This window comes from Mauremys reevesii, linkage group 2 (genome assembly GCF_016161935.1).
Source record: "Mauremys reevesii isolate NIE-2019 linkage group 2, ASM1616193v1, whole genome shotgun sequence".
In the NCBI taxonomy this organism is placed as follows: Eukaryota; Metazoa; Chordata; order Testudines; family Geoemydidae; genus Mauremys; species Mauremys reevesii.
The window spans coordinates 54,773,618-54,795,505 of record NC_052624.1 but is presented as its reverse complement, the minus strand read 5'-3'; the positions used below and the strand labels follow the sequence as shown (position 1 = coordinate 54,795,505).

Genomic DNA, 21,888 nt, shown 5'->3' with positions numbered 1-21,888 from the left:
TTAATTTAAGCCTTGCCTATTTCTATTTTTTTTAAATTTATACTTAATCCGAGATTCCCTCTCTCTTATAAAAGAGAAGGTAAGGTTTAAAAAGGATAAAGCTATTTTTTACTCTCATGATGGAGACCATATAAACACTTAGGAAAATTGGATAGAAAGGTATTTCTGTACATATATTTTATGGAAATGTAGTACATATAGACATATCTATCTATCCAGCTATCTACTTATGAGACTCCAATAACCACAGTATTTTTGTCCTGACCTTTTCTGTTTCTACATTTGAAAATGTTTTATAGAAATCCTAACATATGGTCTGATCCAAATCCCACTGAAGTCAAAGGAGAAGCAGTCTATTGTCTACTTTGAACTGTGCTCTGTAAGGCACAGTCCCCTCAGTACATAAAAGCATTGATGCATCTGGTGTTAGTTTTCTAGAATGCAGAGAAAGCACACTGGTGCAAATAGATCAGTGGAAAATATGGAAGCAGGTAGGAAATTAATCTGAGTGGCTGAACTGAGTGAGAGTGAAGAATGGTCTCCAATCAGGATGGGGAACATGCTAATGGAGTGGGGGAATGGGGTCCAATCAGGATTAGCACAATGCTGGGTGGGTGCTTAATTAGGAAGGGAAGAAGATAATCAGACAACAGTGATATGGGGAGGAACTCAGGAGTTCATTGGGGAGAGAAGTAAGTGAGGAAGTGGATGGGAGTTGGAACAATGCTAGGGGAAGGAAGAACTTGCTTCTTCGTGAGTAGGTGAGTTTGGTATGTGGGAAGCTGGGAATATGCGTCACAAAAAATGACATCAACAGTACCTGGAGCATTAGCTCATAGTGCTGAAGACTGAAAAAACTCAAAGGACACTCCCATTTCTTTTTAAATAAAATTTTTATTTAGTGAAAAGTATTACTAGAAAAATCATATGAATGGATCTGAATTTGCTCCCATTGAAGTTGGTAGCAAAACGCCCATTGACAGAAAAGAGGAAAGGATCAGCCCCTAAATCTCTAAACAAATTTCATTAATTTCTTTTTGAGCCTAGCTGTGAAGGTCATCCAGCTTCTGTTTATGCAGAGAGGGAGAAAGGTTTTGTGTTAATATCTGCTTGTGATTCCACATTTTTAGGATTTGTCTATATAGCCCCACAGTTCAGACTATCAAGGATCACAGAGCGCACTACATGTTACACTGCAACTCTCCCATGTGGGCACTGTGGGCACAAACTAAAAGGTACATAATTCACATGAACATGGTCCGGCTTGAAAGAAAACTACATTAATGTGAACTAGGTACCTTTTTAGTTCGCACCAGCAACATGTGCATGGGGGAGTTACACCGCAGCACACTATTGCGCGCTGCAGTTCAGACCCCCATAATCCAAACTGCAGGGCCATGTAGATGTAGCCACAAAATGGATCACACCTGTAATTAAAATGTAAAAATCCAGTTCATACATAATAGTCCATAAATGTAGTTCAGAAAGTTGTTCTGTTGCAAAACACCGGTCTAGTCCAAAGCACATTGGTGTCATAGAACCATGCTATATAAGTAAGTTCATTGTCCTTGAAGGTACTGTAAACTTGCTCAATATCAGCTCTGTGCTACAAATCACATAACGGACACCACATTCTTATAGAAACCCACTTTACATATAGACAATGGATTAAACAACACTGCTCTACTGTCAAAGAGTGTTTGAAAAAACTCAATATCATAATGGCAAGATTGTTAAACAATGTATTACTTCAGAACTGGCTAAGCAAAATCTAATGAAAGAGGCACTTTTTAAAAATAAAGAAACCCTTCTAGAAAAACACTCACCACCTTGATATATTTGGGCACTGAAGTGTAATTGTGAGTTCAAAAGCTCTTATTGCTTGTAATAGAACTGTAGCCAGAGACCCCATGGAATTCAGGAATGGACCCTAAAATGGCGATAACAGTTGTCGGAAGTGTATTCCCAAGGCAAAGTGTATGAATTTTAAAAGATATGAATGATGGCACTAAAGGACTATGAGTTGCTTACATTTTAAAGTTGTTTCATTATTGATGTTTAAGATAAGACAGTTGCACCTAGAATTAAGATTTAAATTAATTCTGTTAGGATTCATACTATTTGGGCAAAGAATCCAAACAATTAGCAATTCAGATATTTCTCTTGTAAAAAAACAACCCAGCCTTTGAAATAAAATCAAGCTTTGACTTAGTGTATCAGAAGCTGTTTTCCTCTTTCCTATGTATGTGTAATAGCCATTATCACAAACTGAATTTACATGTGTACTGCAAGGACAGGATGCATTTCTTTGATGTGATCTTAGTTTTCAAAGGATGGTGTTCCTCTAAGTGTGCTTATGTGTATGTGTTTCATTGTTTGCAGTACTCACCAAGGAGCTTGAAAATAATCTTTTTTACTACTTAATTGACCTCTTCTGGGGCCTGATTCAAAGCCCACTGAAGTCAATGGGAATAATTTCCTAACTGTGGATGTTTTTCTTTTTTTGTTTTTAATGGATTTATGAATCAATTTGACCTGTTTTGTTTGTGCAATAACCTTACTGATTATGGCCTAGAAACCAGGTTTGCTAGATTTTCTGCTTCAGTTTTCAGGGAAGGATAGGTGTGGGATTGTATTACTAGATATTTTTAAAATCCCCACCAAATTATACACTTTTGTGGTAGTTCAGATATAGATCTGATTTACTAATATGCTTTATGATTCAGACATTCAGAGCGGTTTCTGATCTCAAAGCCTGGAACAGGCTTAACCTTAAAGTTTCTTTCAAACTTAAATTGTAAATTGACCTTTGGTAGCTTTCTGCTTTTGATTTTGCTTTTCCAGGTAAAGGATCCAGGGCCAGATTGTCCCCTCCGTATGAAAAGGGGTTGGGGGAGTGTTATGTGAGGAATCCTATGTAGGGATTCCCCAAAATTGACTGGTCATAAAGGGGCAGAGGTTTGCCCTTCTCCTACCTCTTCAGAAAAGGCCATCAGGCCTGCCCCACACTTGGAGCTTTCACCAAGGATCTGTGGGAGAGCCAGAGACACTACAAAACCTTTGGTTTTCAGAGGGCCTGCTGCTTCTGCTCTCTGAGGGATTAAGCTCTCTGGCAGTATGTCTCCATAGAACATCATACTAACAGGGACTTTATACTGGCCACGGAGCACCCCGTGGATCCTAAGGGATGATGGTTACATGGAAGGGGTAGTACAGCTGCTGCAGTATTAACTTTTCTGGCTTAGTTCCACAGGGCTGGAGAAAGAATGATGTGCATTCCCTGTGGCCCTGGCTTGTCTGTTTAGCCCACAATTTTCACCCACTCCCCCAGCAAGGATGTTAGGTCACGTGGAGAGGACTTGACTGGGGTGGGCGAAGGGATAGTGCTGTTGCAGCCTTCTTTGAAAAAGAGGAGTTACCCGTGTGTGGATTGAAGGAGGTGGTATGTCACACTCTGTCCCAGGGAGAGAATTGGGGATTCTGAATGGATAACCGTGAAAGCTGGACCAGTGCCCTTTTGGGGTTCGTCTTTCTCTTATTGTATAAATAATATTCCACAATAACAGTCCCTAATAAATAGTCAACAGAGGATAAGAACATAAGAACATAAGAAAGGCCGTACCGGGTCAGACCAAAGGTCCATCTAGCCCAGTATCTGTCTACCGACAGTGGCCAATGCCAGGTGCCCCAGAGAGAGTGAATCTAACAGGCAATGATCAAGTGATCTCTCTCCTGCCATCCATCTCCATCCTCTGACGAACAGAGGCTAGGGACACCATTCTTACCCATTCTGGCTAATAGCCATTTATGGACTTAGCCACCATGAATTTATCCAGTCCCCTTTTAAACATTGTTATAGTCCTAGCCTTCACAACCTCCTCAGGTAAGGAGTTCCACAAGTTGACTGTGCGCTGCGTGAAGAAGAACTTCCTTTTATTTGTTTCAAACCTGCTGCCTATTAATTTCATTTGGTGACCCCTAGTTCTTGTATTATGGGAATAAGTAAATAACTTTTCCTTATCCACTTTCTCAACATCACTCATGATTTTATATACCTCTATCATGTCCCCCCTTAGTCTTCTCTTTTCCAAGCTGAAGAGTCCTAGCCTCTTTAATCTTTAATGGGACCCTCTCTAAACCCCTAATCATTTTAGTTGCCCTTTTCTGAACCTTTTCTAGTGCTAGAATATCTTTTTTGAGGTGAGGAGACCACATCTGTACACAGTATTCGAGATGTGGGCGTACCATGGATTTATATAAGGGCAATAATATATTCTCAGTCTTATTCTCTATCCCCTTTTTAATGATTCCTAACATCCTGTTTGCTTTTTTGACCGCCTCTGCACACTGCGTGGACATCTTCAGAGAACTATCCACGATGACACCAAGATCTTTTTCCTGACTCGTTGTAGCTAAATTAGCCCCCATCATGTTGTATGTATAGTTGGGGTTATTTTTTCCAATGTGCATTACTTTACATTTATCCACATTAAATTTCATTTGCCATTTTGTTGCCCAATCACTTAGTTTTGTGAGATCTTTTTGAAGTTCTGCACAATCTGCTTTGGTCTTAACTATGTTGAGAAGTTTAGTATCATCTGCAAACTTTGCCACCTCACTGTTTACCCCTTTCTCCAGATCATTTATGAATAAATTGAATAGGATTGGTCCGAGGACTGACCCTTGGGGAACACCACTAGTTACCCCTCTCCATTCTGAGAATTTACCATTAATTCCTACCCTTTGTTCCCTGTCCTTTAACCAGTTCTCAGTCCATGAAAGGACCTTCCCTCTTATCCCGTGACAGCTTAATTTACGTAAGAGCCTTTGGTGAGGGACCTTGTCAAAGGCTTTCTGGAAATCCAAGTACACTATGTCCACCGGATCCCCCTTGTCCACATGTTTGTTGACCCCTTCAAAGAATTCTAATAGATTAGTAAGAAACGATTTCCCTTTACAGAAACCATGTTGACTATTGCTCAAGAGTTTATGTTTTTCTATGTGTCTGACAATTTTATTCTTTACTATTGTTTCAACTAATTTGCCCGGTACCGATGTTAGACTTACCGGTCTGTAATTGCCGGGATCACCCCTAGAGCCCTTTTTAAATATTGGCGTTACATTAGCTAACTTCCAGTCATTGGGTACTGAAGCCGATTTAAAGGACAGGTTACAAACCTTAGTTAATAGTTCCGCAACTTCACATTTGAGTTCTTTCAGAACTCTTGGGTGAATGCCATCTGGTCCCGGTGACTTGTTAATGTTGAGTTTATCAATTAATTCCAAAACCTCCTCTAGTGACACTTCAATCTGTGACAGTTCCTCAGATTTGTCACCTACAAAAGCCAGCTCAGGTTTGGGAATCTCTCTAACATCTTCAGCCGTGAAGACTGAAGCAAAGAATCCATTTAGTTTCTCCGCAATGACTTTATCGTCTTTAAGCGCTCCTTTTGTATTTTGATCATCAAGGGGCCCCACTGGTTGTTTAGCAGGCTTCCTGCTTCTGATGTACTTAAAAAACATTTTGTTATTACCTTTGGAGTTTTTGGCTAGCCGTTCTTCAAACTCCTCTTTGGCTTTTCTTATTACACTCTTACACTTAAGTTGGCAGTGTTTGTGCTCCTTTCTATTTGCCTCACTAGGATTTGACTTCCACTTTTTAAAGGAAGTCTTTTTATCTCTCACTGCTTCTTTTACATGGTTAAGCCAAGCCACGGTGGCTCTTTTTTAGTTCTTTTACTGTTTTTCTTAATTTGGGGTATACATTGAAGTTGGGCCTCTATTATGGTGTCTTTAAAAAGGGCCCATGCAACTTGCAGGGATTTCACTTTAGTCACTGTACCTTTTAACTTTTGTCTAACTAACCCCCTCATTTTTGTATAGTTCCCCCTTTTGAAATTAAATGCCACAGTGTTGGGCAGTTGTGTTCTTCCCACCACAGGGATGTTGAATGCTATTGTATTATGGTCACTATTTCCAAGCGGTCCTGCTATAGTTACCTCTTGGACCAGCTCCTGCGCTCCACTCAGGATTAAATCTAGGATTAAAGGATACCAAGTCTAGTACTAAGTTCATTAAAGGATATTTTATTTTATGCATCAGTGAGGACTGCAAGTTTTTGATAGAAAAGTGCAACACTTAACAGAATGCGTTTGCCACTTCTATTGCTTTGGAATTTATAGTCCAATCCTATGGCATTTATTTATCAGACCCTTTCTTGCCTTTATGTGCTGCCTCTTATCTGTGGCTTCTCACATTCTCTGAAGTCAGCATAATGTGAATGGCTTGTGAGGCAAGTCCTGATATAAAAATTAATGGACTATTGGAAGAACAGTAAATTTAAAGGATTCATTTCGATTTGTGAGACTGTTAATTTGATAAACAGCAATGTAAAGTGGTATGTGACTTTTGTGATTGGAAATGTGGTCAGAAAAAAGAATATTTTCTCCTCAGGAGAGAATTGCATTCCTCTCGAAATCCAAAAACATGCCAACTTTCTTGTATATAGCAGTAACTCCAGATTTTAAACATTGTCTGTTTTTTATACAGTATGATAACATGAAACTGACCACATGAATGAACACCAGTTTAATGCAGTTGAGTTTAGGAGTGATACTTGAGATAATGCAGATTGAGAAAGGTGTTATCATAGCCAAAGAAAAATAGAAAACATGGTGAGGTGTAAAGTATCTGGGTAATATTCTGCTCTCCTTCTTCTGGGCACAGTGGGAACAACTTCTGATTGCAGTGGCAACTGATCCCCAATGATAAAGGGAAATATATGTGCATTTTAGCAATTCTTTACCTTTTCAGAAATCTCCCTGCATAGACAAATATGAATTTCAAAGCAAATGTGCTTGAAATATTTTAACTTTTATAAAGGATCATGTTCAGTATTAACAGGCCAAAATATTACCCTGTCAGCATTCCAACACAGAGGATAGAACTGTAATGCTATGTACTTGCAGTTATAATGTTTGTCCAATATATTTCACTGTGCTGAGACTTCCGGAAAGGGAGTGATGACAGAAAAAGATAAGAGTCCAGCTTGTTTTGTTTGTAGCTTGTTAGTGTTCTTCCTAGTATATGCCTGTTGCTTAAGAAGGACTGTGGCTCCCTATATTGTGTCAGTAACAGTGTTAAAGTCTCTGCTCTGAGAGTGGTTGACTCACCTAAGATGCTGAGTTTGTTGTGATAGACAATGATATCACTATCCACTACTTTTTCCTAACATGGTGGTGTGAGTGGAGTGGCTCCCCTGTGAAAATTATTGCCCACCCCTGATCTATAATAACTTCTTCTGATATGCTTATAACTATCTATAACAGGTACTACTTGGGTCTGTCACATGCTTATAATATCTATTAATCATTTATTAACATTTTATAAACAATTTATAAATGAAAATTTAATACAAAATATGACCGAGATTTCCTTCTAGTCCTCTCCTCACTGGCTAATCTGCCTCCTCTGCTCTGCCCACTTCTTTAGCGATCTTTCCCTGCATCACAGGGTGCGCTACCTACTATGGAGCGGTGAGAAACAACATATTTGGGTAAAAACATGCCCTGGCTAATGTGTTGCTCTCTCCAAAGTGCGCCTGGCTTTACCAAAGTATTTAATTAGCCCCCACAAACTTCTTTTCCTCGCCTGCAGATTATAGTGATCTCAGCCCAAGAAACCCTGGAATGTGATTCCTTCTGAGGACATGCTCAATTGAGAGGTAATGACATTGACTTGGTGTGCAACAGAAAGAAGAGCATGGAATGGATTTTATTAACACTATTGAGCTGCTTCTGAATGATTTGGTGACTATAGATATTGGTGACTTCTTTCTCTGAAATTGGCAGTGAAAGTCACTAGATTTGTCAGTGGTCACTTTGACACTTATTTTCTTGCTAGGGAAACCAAAAAGTCACTAAAGCTAGTGACAAAGTCGCTAAGTTGGCAACACTGGAAGGGAGCCATTGAAACGCTGTCTTGCAAATGCCCACTAATAGGGTTCCGAGGGGTCCAGTTTTCGACTGGAAAGTCCGGTTGAAGGGAGACTGATATAGTGTCTGGTCAGATGTGCTGAACAGACCACCAAAAGTCTGGTTATCATGATTGAGGGAGGCTCTGGGTAATCAACCCATGCCAGACCCTGCTGGGAGAGGGAGCTCAGCTTGGTGGGGGGGTGGAAGGGTGGAGAGGAAGTGGGAGGGGGAGAGCAATGGGGCAGGTCCTTGAGGGAAGAGGCGGGGCAGAGGTGGGGCCTCAGGGGAAGAGGTTGGGCGGGGAGAGGTTCCAGTGCCCCTGCTATAGTATCCAGTTTTCAGAAATTAGAAAGTTGGCAACCCTACCCACAAAACTCCTCATCATGGAATACATCCACCAACATTGATTGGCTGGGAAGCTCTGTTTAAACCAGAAAGGCACAGGAAGTTGTCCAAGTAACCAGAGAGATCCCTAGCTGGCTGCTACTAATATGGACCCTTACTTGACTGCCCCCCCCTCCTGCCTGCCTGCTGTTCCCCTGCTGTTGTCTGTTCCTTCCTGCCCTGCTGCTGCTCCCCTCCCAGGTCCCTGCTCCCTATCCTCCCTGCCTCTCTCCTCCAGCTCTTTTTGACTTGGTGGCTGATGGGTTCTCTGACATCTCTCACACTGTCTTTGTGGCTTGGTGGCCTGGCTGACACTGGCCTGACATCTGATTAGTCCTATCTGCCCAGGTCTCTATAGTGGGTTACGTATTTGAAATTACTTATGAAATAAAAAAAAAAAAAAAAAAAAGCTAAACTTGCTCTAGTGCTGTCTCTAAAAAAAAAAAAAAAAAAAAAAATAAAAAATAGTTGGGGGGGGAATGGGGACATGGGAAATCATCTAACTAACTTATCATAACAGTTCATTTTCATTTTTTTACTTTGAATTGTATGCTGTTGAAGTGTAATGTGTGTGTGCGTAACACTAGTAGATATTTGAATTATTTCAAAAAAAAGCAAAAACTGAATTTTTTCTGATTTTTTTTTTTTTTTTTTTTTTTTTTTTTTTTTTTTTTTTTTTTTGTTTTTTTTAAAAATTTTAATTAAAATGATATTATTATTATATATATTTCATATAAATGTTATTCAGCTGGGATATGATGCCTATAACATTCTTTCAAACAGGCAATATCAGAAAACTATACTGGAGAGTTTGTATTTTGGAATTTCAGCTAATTACCCAGTCACAGACACACAGCTCTTTCTTATCTTTTTTTCTGTCTGTTTTCTGTCTGTGATGCATATTTCTGCAAAAAAGTGTGTGGAAAATGTGTAAAATGAAACCAAAAGTGATTGTTTGAAAAGCCCTTTTTATTTGATCCCATTTAAACCTATTATTGCTGTGTTCATTTCATATTTCATCATCTATATATTCTCTATTATATATTTACCTAAAAATGAATCTGTCCATTCAACAAACCTTCCACACAAATGTCAAATTCAAGCCTTATTTAAAGTAAGCCTTATTTTAAGTAAATGAGTGATGAGAGAGAGGATATATATAGAGAGAGAGAGAGAGAGAGAGAGAGAGAGAGAGGAAGAGACCTTGAAAAAGAAGGAGTAAGAGTCATTGACGTCCTCCAGTAGCAGGACCAAGTACTGACCAAGTACTGTCCCTGACCCTACTTTTTTTTTCCCCCCCCAGATCCCCAGTGGCCCCCTATGAGGCTAGCACTTAGGTTTAGCAGGCAGCTGCTGAACTCTTAGCCACTGAGCTCACTGCACGCAGCTTCTCCTGCACACCAGCCTCTCTCCTGACCTGGAGCTTTGCTATGCCAGCTGCATGCTGCTCATTTCTTTTTCTGGTTTTTTGCTGGTTTGGTAATTTAGAAGAATTAGACTGAGAAGAAACCCCTCTGGTTTAAACAAATCTCAAGTAGGACTGGTGACCTCGAGAAGTGAAAGGGTCTGTCTTTATCACAGCTGATGGTCTTTTGAGGAACTCAAGCTTTCTGTAATGATAAATGAGTAAATGCTGTCTTTCTCCTGTTGCACTAGCAAAACTGCTCTGTTTCTCTGTCTGTATAGCTGCAGCAGCACCAGTTTGCATGGAAAATATACAGTAATGAAGCCTTACCTTGGTTAGCCCCACTGCTCTGTGGCAGCAGTTAGTTAACATATGGTATGATGATAAACGATGCTTTTGCACTTCTGAAATTTCTATAAACGTGCTTTACAAACATTGCTGAATTTAGCCTCGCAGCATTCTTGTGAGATAGGTAGGAATGTATTAATATTCCTGGTTAACAGATTGGATGTGTATTGCCTCTTTTACATCATTCTCAAAGGTTCTAGGGGGTAGAGTCATGGACTCTGGTGAGGAGTTGGGCTGTTGTAGAAGGCTCAAAATTCCTCCCTCAGGAAGGCTCTGAGGGCTTGTCTACACTGACACTTTACAACACTGCAACTTTCTTGCTTAGGGGTGTGAAAAACACCCTCCTGAGCGCAGCACGTTTCAGCACTGTAAAAAGCCAGTAAAGGCAGTGGTTTAGCGTTGCCGGTGTAGACTAGCCCTTACTCTGTGTCTTATTTTGTATTAGAACATAAGAACATAAGAATGGCCGTACTGGGTCAGACCAAAGGTCCATCCAGCCCAGTAGCCTGTTTGCCAACAGTGGCCAATGCCAGGTGCCCCAGAGGGAGTGAACCTAACAGGTAATGATCAAGTCATCTCTCTCCTGCCATCCATCTCCACCCTCTGACAAACAGAGGCTAGGGACACCGCTCTTTACGCATCCTAGCTAATAGCCATTAATGGACTTAACCTCCATGAATTTATCCAGTTCTCTTTTAAACCCTGTTATAGTCCTAGCCTTCATAACCTCCTTAGGCAAGGAGTTCCACAAGTTGACTGTGCACTGTGTGAAGAAGAACTTCCTTTTATTTGTTTTAAACCTGCTGCCCATTAATTTCATTTGGTGGTCCCTAGTTCTTATATTATGGGAACAAGTAAGTAACTTTTCCTTATTCACTGCGTGGACGTCTTCAGAGAACTATCCATGATGACTCCACGATCTTTTTCCTTATTAGTTGTAGCTAAAGTATCCCCCATCATATATATAGTTGGGGTTATTTTTCCCAGTGTGCATTACTTTACATTATCCACATTAAATTTCATTTGCCATTTTGTTGCCCAATCACTTAGTTTTGTGAGATCTTTTTGAAGTTCTTCACAGTCTGCTTTGGTCTTAACTATCTTGAGCAGTTTAGTATCATCTGCAAACTTTGCCACCTCACTTTTCACCCCTTTCTCCAGATCATTTATGAATAAGTTGAATAGGATTGGTCCTAGGACTGACCCTTGGGGAACACCACTACTTACCCCCTCTATTCTGAAAATTTACCATTCCTACCCTTTGTTCTCTGTCTTTTAACAAGTTCTCAATCCATGAAAGGATCTTCCCTCTTATCCCATGACAACTTAATTTACATAAGAGCCTTTGGGAGGGACCTTGTCAAAGGCTTTCTGGAAATCTAAGTACACCATGTCCACTGGATCCCCCTTGTCCACATGTTTGTTGACCTCTTTAAAGAACTCTAATAGATTAGTAAGACACGATTTCCCTTTACAGAAACCATGTTGACTTTTGCCGAACAATGTATGTTCTGTGTGTCTGACAATTTTATTCTTTACTATTGTTTCAACTAATTTGCTCAGTACTGACGTTAGACTTACCGGTCTGTAATTGCTGGGATCATCTCTAGAGCCCTTTTTAAATATTGATGTTACATTAGCTATCTTCCAGTCATTGGGTACAGAAGCTGATTTAAAGGACAGGTTACAAACCATAGTTAGTAGTTCCGCAACTTCACATTTGAGTTCTTTCAGAACTCTTGGGTGAATGCCATCTGGTCCCAGTGACTTGTTACTGTTAAGTTTATCCTCCTCTAGTGACACCTCAAACTGTGACAATTCCTCAGATTTGTCACCTACAAAAGCTGGGTCAGGTTTGGGAATCTCCCTAACATCTTCAACCGTGAAGACTGAAGCGTAATACACCTCTACCTCGATATAACGCTGTCCTCGGGAGCCAAAAAATCTTACTGCATTATAGGTGAAACCGCGTTGTATCGAATTTGCTTTCATTCACCAGAGTGTGCAGCCCGCCCCCCCCCACCTCCCCGGAGCACTGCTTTACCGCGTTATATCCAAATTCGTGTTATATCGGGGTAGAGGTGTACAAGTAGAAATTCCCATCTCTGCAGCACCAGAGCCAAGGATTTATCCATAAATTAGAAACATCCTTATGTTTAATGCCAGTGAGCAGATGTGATAAACTAGAAACAAAATTGGACATATTGTGTTCCTTTCTTTCAGTTACTCTGAAAACTTGAATCTGAAATTTACTCTGATTTCAGATAGTTTTTCAGTGTTGCTAGATATTTATAGAATTGGAAGTTACTGTGACCTTTTTTTGGTATAAAAATTGTTTGAATAACTGAAATCTTTTCAAGAGGCTGTATGAACCCAAATCACATTAGAATTACCTAAAACATGATTTGGCCTGGCTGTGGCTTGAACCTCATGCTAATAACTTACTTGTCTACATTACAGTTATAAATATAAAGGGCAAGAGTAATAATAAAACCTTAATGAGTGCCTTTGTAAATATAAAAAATGTGTGCTTGTTACTATGAATAAGCATCATAGAATGAGCTTTGTGATTGAATACACGCACAATTTGTTTTATTTTAAAATGGCAAGCAATTCCTTTCAGCATATTACTCAGATTTTTAGAAGTTGGGCGACTGTGAAGGTTTCATTTCTTCGATAAAATTCTAGCGAGACCATCGGCACTTAGAATCTTTTGTTATGCATTTTAAGATTGACAATTAATATTTAAAATGTGTACGGAGCAAAGAAAATATTGCTGCTTCTTGGCCATGTTTTTTGCATGTATGTTTCTTCCAATGCTTCTTTATTGCCTTAATTACAAATATTTAAAGCTGCCAAAAATGCTTTTTGAGCACAGGAAAGGCAGTCTTTTCCCCAGGACACACTGTATAAACTGAAAGTATATTGTTGGAAGATGTAACCTGAAAAAATGACTTAACCAGATTTTTTCCTTTTTTCTGTATGTTTAATAGCAAGGAATATGATTAGACTTGTTTTGATGTCACTTTAAGGTTTTACAGTCTGTTTTTTCAATCCCAGTCCAACTACACAGGAAATTTAAGTAATCTATATTAATTCTCAGTTACATTTCTAAGGGTCAGTAATTCATCAAGGCAACTGTTGAATGGTTTAAAAGTGAAATTGTTTGTTTAGCCTTTATAATCAAATCACATGCTTAAAACATAACAGAACACAGGCAGGCTATTATGAGAAGATATTCCTGATGCGAACTTTCATATGCAGTAATACAAAGCTGTATTAGGAGATCAGCATGTGAAACTTCAGGTGAATTGGCTTATCTTTAGTGAAGTTAGTTAAAAAAATAAACTTGAATTTGGAAGATGCCTTAAATTTTGACTATGAAATAATTGACTAGCACTCTTCTCTAGTTAATGTACTTTTTAAATAATACAATGAAAACAATGCTTAGTTCTAATGTAGCCCTTCTCATCATTAGATCTCAAAGTGCTTTACAAAGGAAGTCAGTATCATTATCACCATTTTACAGATGGGAAAACTGACACACAAGGAGGTGAAGTAATTTGCCCAAAGCCAGTGGCAAACCTGAGAATAGAACCCAGATTTGCTGAGTTCAAGTTTAGGGTTCTTTTCTGTAGGCCACACTGTCTTCTCCCAAATTCTATCAATTAAAAAGTAATCTAGATTACAACACATGCTGTGGAACCAAGTTAATGTTTTTGTGGTGATTTTAGTATTTGAATTTCTTGTTTTGTGTGTTTGAAATCTTAATATTTCATTAATGTAGGATTTTGCAAATATATTAATAAAGTACAGAAATTAGTCTTTCTTGTTGTCTAGGAGCTGAGGAGTTTATTCTTGAATTTACTGTCTATATTTATTTTTAATCCATAATGTGTTTTTTTTAATAAAAAGGCCTATTTTAGGATCTAGGAACTTTTGCCATATATTGGAAATACAATCACATAATAAATAAAATCACATATGTATACACTCTGTGGCTGCAGAAGTACATATTCACAGACTGAAAACCACAGTCAAAGGAATCCAGACTGCTTATTTTTATACTTACTGGTATCCTAGGGAAAAAGGTAAAGATCAGTTTATAAAACCTGGACAAAAGAAGGATGTAACTTTTTCTGTTCTCCCTTGGGATGAATCTCAGCTGAAATAACTGACAGTTTTTGGACTTACAGAAGGAAATGATGAGCTAAGATAAATATCCAGATGTTTGCTGGCCAGATGTATAAGCTTACATTTTGGAAGACATGAATGCTATACCTGTGTCTTCTGAGAGGAAGTTGTAAATAGTAAACATACAAACTCTTCATCTTTTCAGTCCTGAAAAATTTGAGTTTCAAAGTAAAACTTCAAGTTATCTCTTTTTCTTTTACTTACAATATAGCTTCATGAGAACAGATTTGTAACCAGCTTCCAAATATAAATCCATACGGTACAAGAGTTGTGGGTTTGGGTTTTTTTTGTTGTTTTTTTAAATAATCATTATGTCTGTAAGGCTAATTTGACACCCTTGGTGCATTGTTTTTAATGCAGGGAATATCTAGCTTACAAAAGTGTCTTGGTTTTCCAGGACAAGGAAATAGGTGTGCCATCTACGTTCTGTTTCCATGTTTCAAGCCATTTATTTACCAAAAATTCAAAGTTTGACATTTACCACTCTTTCACCTGCTTACACTGATTCTCTCCCTCTCCCACCTAACACACAGATCTGTTTCTTTTCAAGTAAATTGTTAGAAGTGGTTCCCTGCACATGCAGCAGTAAAGCTCATCTCTGTCTGTGCTTGCTTTCAGACTCAGGGAAAGAGGAAAGAACAGTCTCATGTAAGTCATGTAAATAAGTTAGCTGCTAGGACTTATGAACCAGATGTAGTAGCTCCATGAACAATATTAGATTTGAGGAATATTTTTCCCATATGGGAAGAAATATCTTAAAATTGGCAAAGAAAAACAACTCCGTAAAAACTTCCAGAGATAAATTTTGAAAAGTGGCCTCTAAATGTACACCAAATAATGGTTGCTCAGGCATTTTTGGTAGTTAATAACGTGGAGGAGACTTCTCTGTAGGTGATCAGGAACAAGAGGCCTTTGTCATGATTGTAAGACTGAGGTGAAAGTGACCCCTTCTAGAATGCAGGCAAGCTGTTATTGCCCAAACCTCCCTCCTAGGGCTGGAATAACTCCCATGACCTGCATGGCCCAAGAGAAGGGTGAATATCAGAGCCTGGTTAGGAACTGACAGTTTAGGGGATGTGATGAACTCATTTATACAAAGTTCCCACTCCCAGAGAAGCTCCAAAACAAGTATGTGCAAATCTGTATCTTTTTTTTCTCTTTTTTCTCTTTTTGGGCTTATGCCATGGGTTGATCATTCTCTGGGCTAGGTGGTCCCACCAGGGGCGGCTCCAGGCACCAGCACCCCAAGTCGCGGGGAGGGGGTTGGGGTTGCTGTGAGGGCGGCAGTCAGGCCGCCTTTGGCGGCATGCCTGCGGGAGGTCTGCCGGTCCCGCGAATTCGGCGGCAGGTACGCTGAAGGCGCGGGACCGGCAGACCTCCCACAGGCATGCTGCCGAAGGCTGCCTGACTGCTGTGCTTGGGGCAGCAAAATACATGGAGCCACCTCTAGGTCCCACTGCAACTGCCAGAACACGCAAACTTCCATGGCTTGCATAGGGCCCACACTTTCAGGTGGACACAGCCCTTAGTTTTGTAATTTATTTTATTTATTTATATGTGAAAATGTGCCCAGCCTATGCTGTGTACATACATTATAAAAATATTAAAACTTCAGTTAAAATAAGGACCCAGTCTCCCCCTCAAAACAGACCTTCCAAAATTCCACAGCTCAAAACCACAGACTCTTCTAACCAAAATCTCTCACCAGCTTATTCCTCTCCAGAGCCCTGGGAGAACAGATAGCATGACCTAAAGGCCACCAATTCCAGCCTCTGTAAGCATATAAAAATAGTGTGCCTCAGTTTCAGTATAATCCTGTGTAATGCTGCTACGAAGAATATTATACACAGACAAAGGGCGAGAGAAAGGGATACAGTGTACAAGTAAGGTGATCAGGGTAATACCAGGCACACACCTTACTAGTTCCATGTCTTTATATAGAGACAAGAAAAAGGAGAGGAAAACTGAGAGATAAGGAGAGAGGACAGTGGACGGGAAGAGTGAGGACAGTCACTAAGAAGCTGCAATGGTAGAAGTGGGGTGGGATGAAAAGGTAACAACCACCAATAGCAATACAGTGAATGAGAGAAAACATAACCCACAGTCCAATTTTCAGAGTTGTATGGAGAACTGAAGGCTGGCTGTAATGGTTCTTCCCAGTGCCAGGGGGAGTTGCAGCTGCTATCTTCCATGTCGGGGAGGAGAGAAGAGTCTGCTGGGCCGAGTGCTCCATGTGGGTCCTTCACGGTTTGGTGGTAAGCAATACAGGAGGGTTGAAGGCCCAGCCCTACCCTCTTCACTCTTGGTTGTAGCTGGCATTGAGAAGGATTCCCAAGGATATGGGGATTTCCAGAGTCTGCCCCTGGCAAACTCCTCCCATTTGCTGCTGTTTCCTCTTGTGCAGGGGCATGGAAAGAGTGGAGATTGAAACGTGAAATGACACATATTGGTTTGGACAACATCGGTGAGGATGGTGAAATGCCGATTGCAGTTGAACTGTGATATTAGTCATCTATTGTTTTATTTTTCAAGCATTCTCAATAACGTGTGAGGCAGCTCACAAAGCTAGTATATAATGACAGTATCACCAGCTCCGTCATTTGCAATTTTATCATTTGGAGGTTTTTAAACCTTCAAGTGATCTCCCTACTCCTGTCTCCCACCTTGCTGATTTTCAAAATGGCCACCATTTCCCATTACTTTCACTAGGGTTGAGGCCAGGCAAAATGGCTTTTGGTCCCTATGGTCTCTGCATATAGAGTGAGGCTGATCCTAGTGAAGATGACTGTCAACTCCTTTGGTTTTCAAAGAGACTGAAGCCAGACTGCCCTTAGGGAAAATCAGTGTCAGTATACAGTTAAGCTGCTAGACAGGACATTGAGGAGACAATGTGGTGAAGGGCAGAAGAGAAGTGCAAGAGGACAGTGAGGCCTTCACAGGGCAACATGTGGGGGAAGTAAGAGAGACTCAGGAGAGTATGGGGGGAATGTTTGTGGCAGAAGCACAATGTTACCAACTTGAAGTGCTCAAAAATCCTGAGTTGGCTTAAAAATTAGATTGATTTTTTTAATGGGGAATTTTTCCTTTGCTTTCCGCTGTCTGAGCCATTAGAGTACACTCACTTCCTGTTTTGAAAAATGAAAGCTGAGAATCTCACGCAACTGTTGATTCCAGGAATTGTGCCTTTAAGAGAAATGCCAAAATATCATGAGACTCATGATAAAATTGGAAGGGTTGGTAGCTTTGGAAGCAGAAGTAAAGACTGAGAGAGTTGGGGGAAGCAGGAGGAGACTAAAAGAAGCCCAGGGAAATGTGTCTAGTGGTGGAGCAGAAGAGGACTGAAGGTGAAAAGGAATGTGGGAATCAAGAGGCGACTGAGGGTTTGAGGAGGAGCAGGAGACAGAGCAGGGGAATGATGCTGGCCTAGGAGGAAGTCTAAGGGCAATGGCAGAATGTGAGGAGTGGGAGGGAGATGCAGGAGGAGGGCGCGGATAGTGATAACAACAGGAGATGGGGATGGATAGAATCACAGCTCCCGTACTCTAGAGATTAATGGTGAAATCCCGGCCTGTTTCAGTCAATAGGAGTCAAGGAAGCCGGGATTTTGATATGCCTGTATTGGGAAGTGGAGTCCTCCTGAATGCAACCTCATGATTTTAAGCCAGTTGAATTATTTTTGAATGTGTGCAGTTGGCACTCCTGGGTATCTGCCTAGAAGATCAAGCAAATTTATCCTCCACTTTGCTTCTCATAGGTGACATGGCAATAGTGTGTGTTCAGGAAGGAGTTCAATGTAGTGTTTTCTTATTTGCAGTGCATCCGTTCAGAAATATTTAACTTTTTTAGCTTCATTTAGACATCCCTGAACAGATGCACTATTGATTATTAATATACTGCTCTGAGGAGAATCATGCATTTTTCTATAGGAATAACATATAGCACTTAGTTTCTTTCACGCTGAAAGATACCTCAATGTTTTACAAATGTACCAAACTTATACAGAAACTATGTGCAGATGATCATTTCATCTACCTTTGTAGCAGAGCACAGTTACAACACAAACTTTAGGACAGGAAGTGAAGAATAATACTCTAATCAGTTGAAATTGCAGGGGAATTTATGTAGTCAGAATGTAATTATGGAAGGCAGAACTTGGTCAGGAAGCAGGATTAACTTTCCTGCTCTTTTGAAAAGTGCCAGAGGATTGTTAATAGCTATAAATGGTCAGGATGTTGGTTTTACGTATCAACCAAATGATGGCACTTGCAACAGAAGGGTGCGCTTTAATGTTATGCTGAGGAATTGATTAATTTCTGACTCAGTGATAAAGATATATCCTACGGAAACAGGATCTAAACTTCCTTATGCAGTTTAACTTACTTGAAAGCCTCTTGTCCAAATATCGACCCAATCCTTATTAGCTTGTCAGATCTAACACGATCACAGCACAGTTGTTACGTAGCTGCAGGTTGAATAAGGTAAATAGGAAATTACTTCACCAAATTTGGATCCTCTGATGTAAGCAGAACACTTTTAACTATGTCTCCATGGCACAAAGACATGCTGACAGCTGTTTGGCTGCAGGGTTTCTTTCAGTCTTTGCCTGTTTTGCTACTCAGACCAAATTTGCTGAATTTTTAATTCAGTGCTCTAAGGTAGGACCAAATTTTTCCCTTTGATATGTTGTATATTTGGGTCTATATGCCAATCACTGAATCCAATAGTGAGATAAATGTTTGTCCCCTAATGTTTCAAAATAGTATCTGACTCACCCTAACATTGGTGTAATTATGTGGCCGTTACTCTGCACATTATGTTGAAAATGTACACTTTAAAGTTTCAAGAAATAATACAATAGAGATCTAACTTCTGACAAAGAAATAACAAGCATGACTAGCTACTAAATATTGACTGTCAAAATCCGGATGCAGGGAATAAGGCCTACTCCAGGCAGAAATTTGCTGTATCTGTGTTTTGTTCTAAGGAAACTTAGCTCACTTTAACTTTGGAATGTTAATTGAAATCAAAATATTGCAATCTACAAGTCTGACTCAGGTAAATGCTATATTGGTAGCTCCTTTGAATATTTAACACTAACAAGGTCAAAATGAACCACAGTGCAGCCCTATTGTATAATAGTGATTTCCATACATCAGCCACCTAGTATTTAAACATTAATTTTAAGCCTGATGTTCTTCTTCAGGCAAGTCCAATTTAACCAGCGACTTGCCAAATTTAAAATAATTTTGTGCCTCTAGTTTTTAATCTTGTAGATTGCAATGAGATTAGATTTTTTAAAGTTCATTAGCCCACTCATATGTTAATATTTTGGATAGATTATCTTATTTGGCAATTTTGAGATTTGGATTTTTTTTTTAAAAGTCCATATTAGATTCCTTTTTTCTCCAGGTTATTGTTTTAATCATAATCTAAATATATTCCCTTAATACTATGATCTGCCAGGTTAATAAAGTACTTTTGAAAATGCAGATCATTCAAAAGATTAAAAAAAATAACAATATATGTGAAATTTATTGATTCATGCAGTTTAATGTAAAATTAGTACTGTAAATACTTGTTTGAATCTGATACTTAAAAAACCATGACTAGTTAAATTGATTGATGGTACTTCAACTGACCTTACTATATTGGTACATTTTGTAATATAGGGTGAAATAACAATCAATACTCTGCCTATTTAATGATCTTTTAAGGGTTAATATAGCTTTTAACATGTACATCAGCATGGATTCCAGTAAGCAATGTTGTTTACATCAGATGTCCATTGGCCAGTCCTTCTGATCAAATAGCATATTGAATTAGAGTAAGAGTGTGACAGACCCATATCCTGTTTTAAAGAAATATAACAGAAAGCTAACATCTGCCTGCTTGGCTTCATGTGGTGGACAAAAGTTTAGCAGCAAGTTACAAAATGTTAATCCTTTATGCTCACTAAAGTATGCCTGACATTATGAGCACAATTCTATGGTATTTCTTAAAGTAAGACTTGCCAAGCCTGTAAAGAAAATGTTTTTGCAAGGAGCCTTGCTTTGTCCTGACATTTGAATGAGGACACAATTCACCATGAACCTTTTACTCTTCCTCTTCCCTTGGAGAATAATGAAAGGAGTCCATTCATTGCAGTCTCTTGGTGTTTTCACGGAAAAATCATACATAACAGTCCATCAGCACAGGCCCACTCCTCATCTGAAACATGAGTAAAGCTTGGAACTAGAGCACTTTATGCCCACTGCATATTTCTACCAGTGGGCTGGACTTTTGCCATTGTTAATAACCTTGAAACTAGAACTGACATCCCAAAATAAAAGAAACAGATTGTGGGGAAAAAAAATATTTAAAAGAGCAATCCTGTAGGCACTTGCTTATCAGATAAACATACCACACATCTGACGAAGTGGGTATTCACCCACGAAAGCTCATGCTCCAAAATGTCTGTTAGTCTATAAGGTGCCACAAGACTCTTTGCTGCTTTTACAGATCCAGACCAACATGGCTACCCCTCTGATACTTGATACCACACTGTTACACTGGAAAATGTGTAGTTGTTTGATTATTATGCAAAACTTTAAAAAAAGAGATGACACTAGAAAATGGCCTCTTTTCAGTTTGCAGGTTGAGAACATTCCTGAGCGGTGACAGGATGTTTTCTGTTAACCTCATTTTTTATTTTTTTTTAACTAGACAAGGAAAGACATTTCTTACCGATCATTGTTTCCGTATATGTCTAGGTAATAAAGTTGTATCTAAGAAAGCAGTTGCTAGAAAGTTCTGTTATCTATTTTGAATTTATGGAAACTGTATTTACCTGATGCTGAATTACTGAAGAATTCCTCCAGAAGAACATGTCACAGCTATGCTAGTGCCAAATAAATCTAGTGGTGTGACATGGATAGTAAAAGACTTCATAACAAGTGGAATCTAGCTCTAAGGGCTATACTTGCGACGCATAATGTGGGATCTGAGCTGCATGACTCCCATTACGTGCAGCGAGAGGGGTGAGGCTGTAATCCCATTTAAACATTTTAAAATATTACCTGAATGTAAAGTGCTAGTATACCTACTGTATCTTAGGGTATGTCTACACTGCAGTTAAACCCATGGAACTCGAGCCCACTGGCTCAGCGTTTGCAAGCCTGCATTTAAGCTTCCACAGTGAATATTGACCCTAGGTTTAGAATTTCTGAACTTGGATCTCAGGCATCTATGTTGCATTTCGCAATCCCTAGTCAGACAAGCCTCTCACTAGGCTTTCTAGCACCCTCCCCAGCTGTAGCCACTCTTGCCCTTTGTTCGTAGTGCAGTGTGGGAAAACCTGACTAGCCAGCCTTCACATTACAGGAAGTAGTCTCAGCCTGCCTACACTCAGCCTGCTGAGTTATCTTTTGGATCTGCATGCAACTGGCGCCAGAAGCATGGAGGATTCACCATTTGAAGAACTTGTCCTGCTTGAGCATTCACTCCTATTTCAGGAAACAGACAGAGCATCCATAAGACACTAGTGGACGTTATGGCAGCATTTTTGACCTATCAGAGGAGGAGAAGAGGGATGATACACACTAG

At 39.6% G+C, this 21,888-nt stretch overlaps 1 protein-coding gene across 6 annotated transcripts in view; it reads left to right on the top strand.

The window, feature by feature from the left end:
* The window catches only part of AGMO (alkylglycerol monooxygenase), a 515,888-nt gene that overhangs the window by 26,710 nt on the left and 467,290 nt on the right, over positions 1-21,888 (top strand). The window lies entirely within an intron of this gene.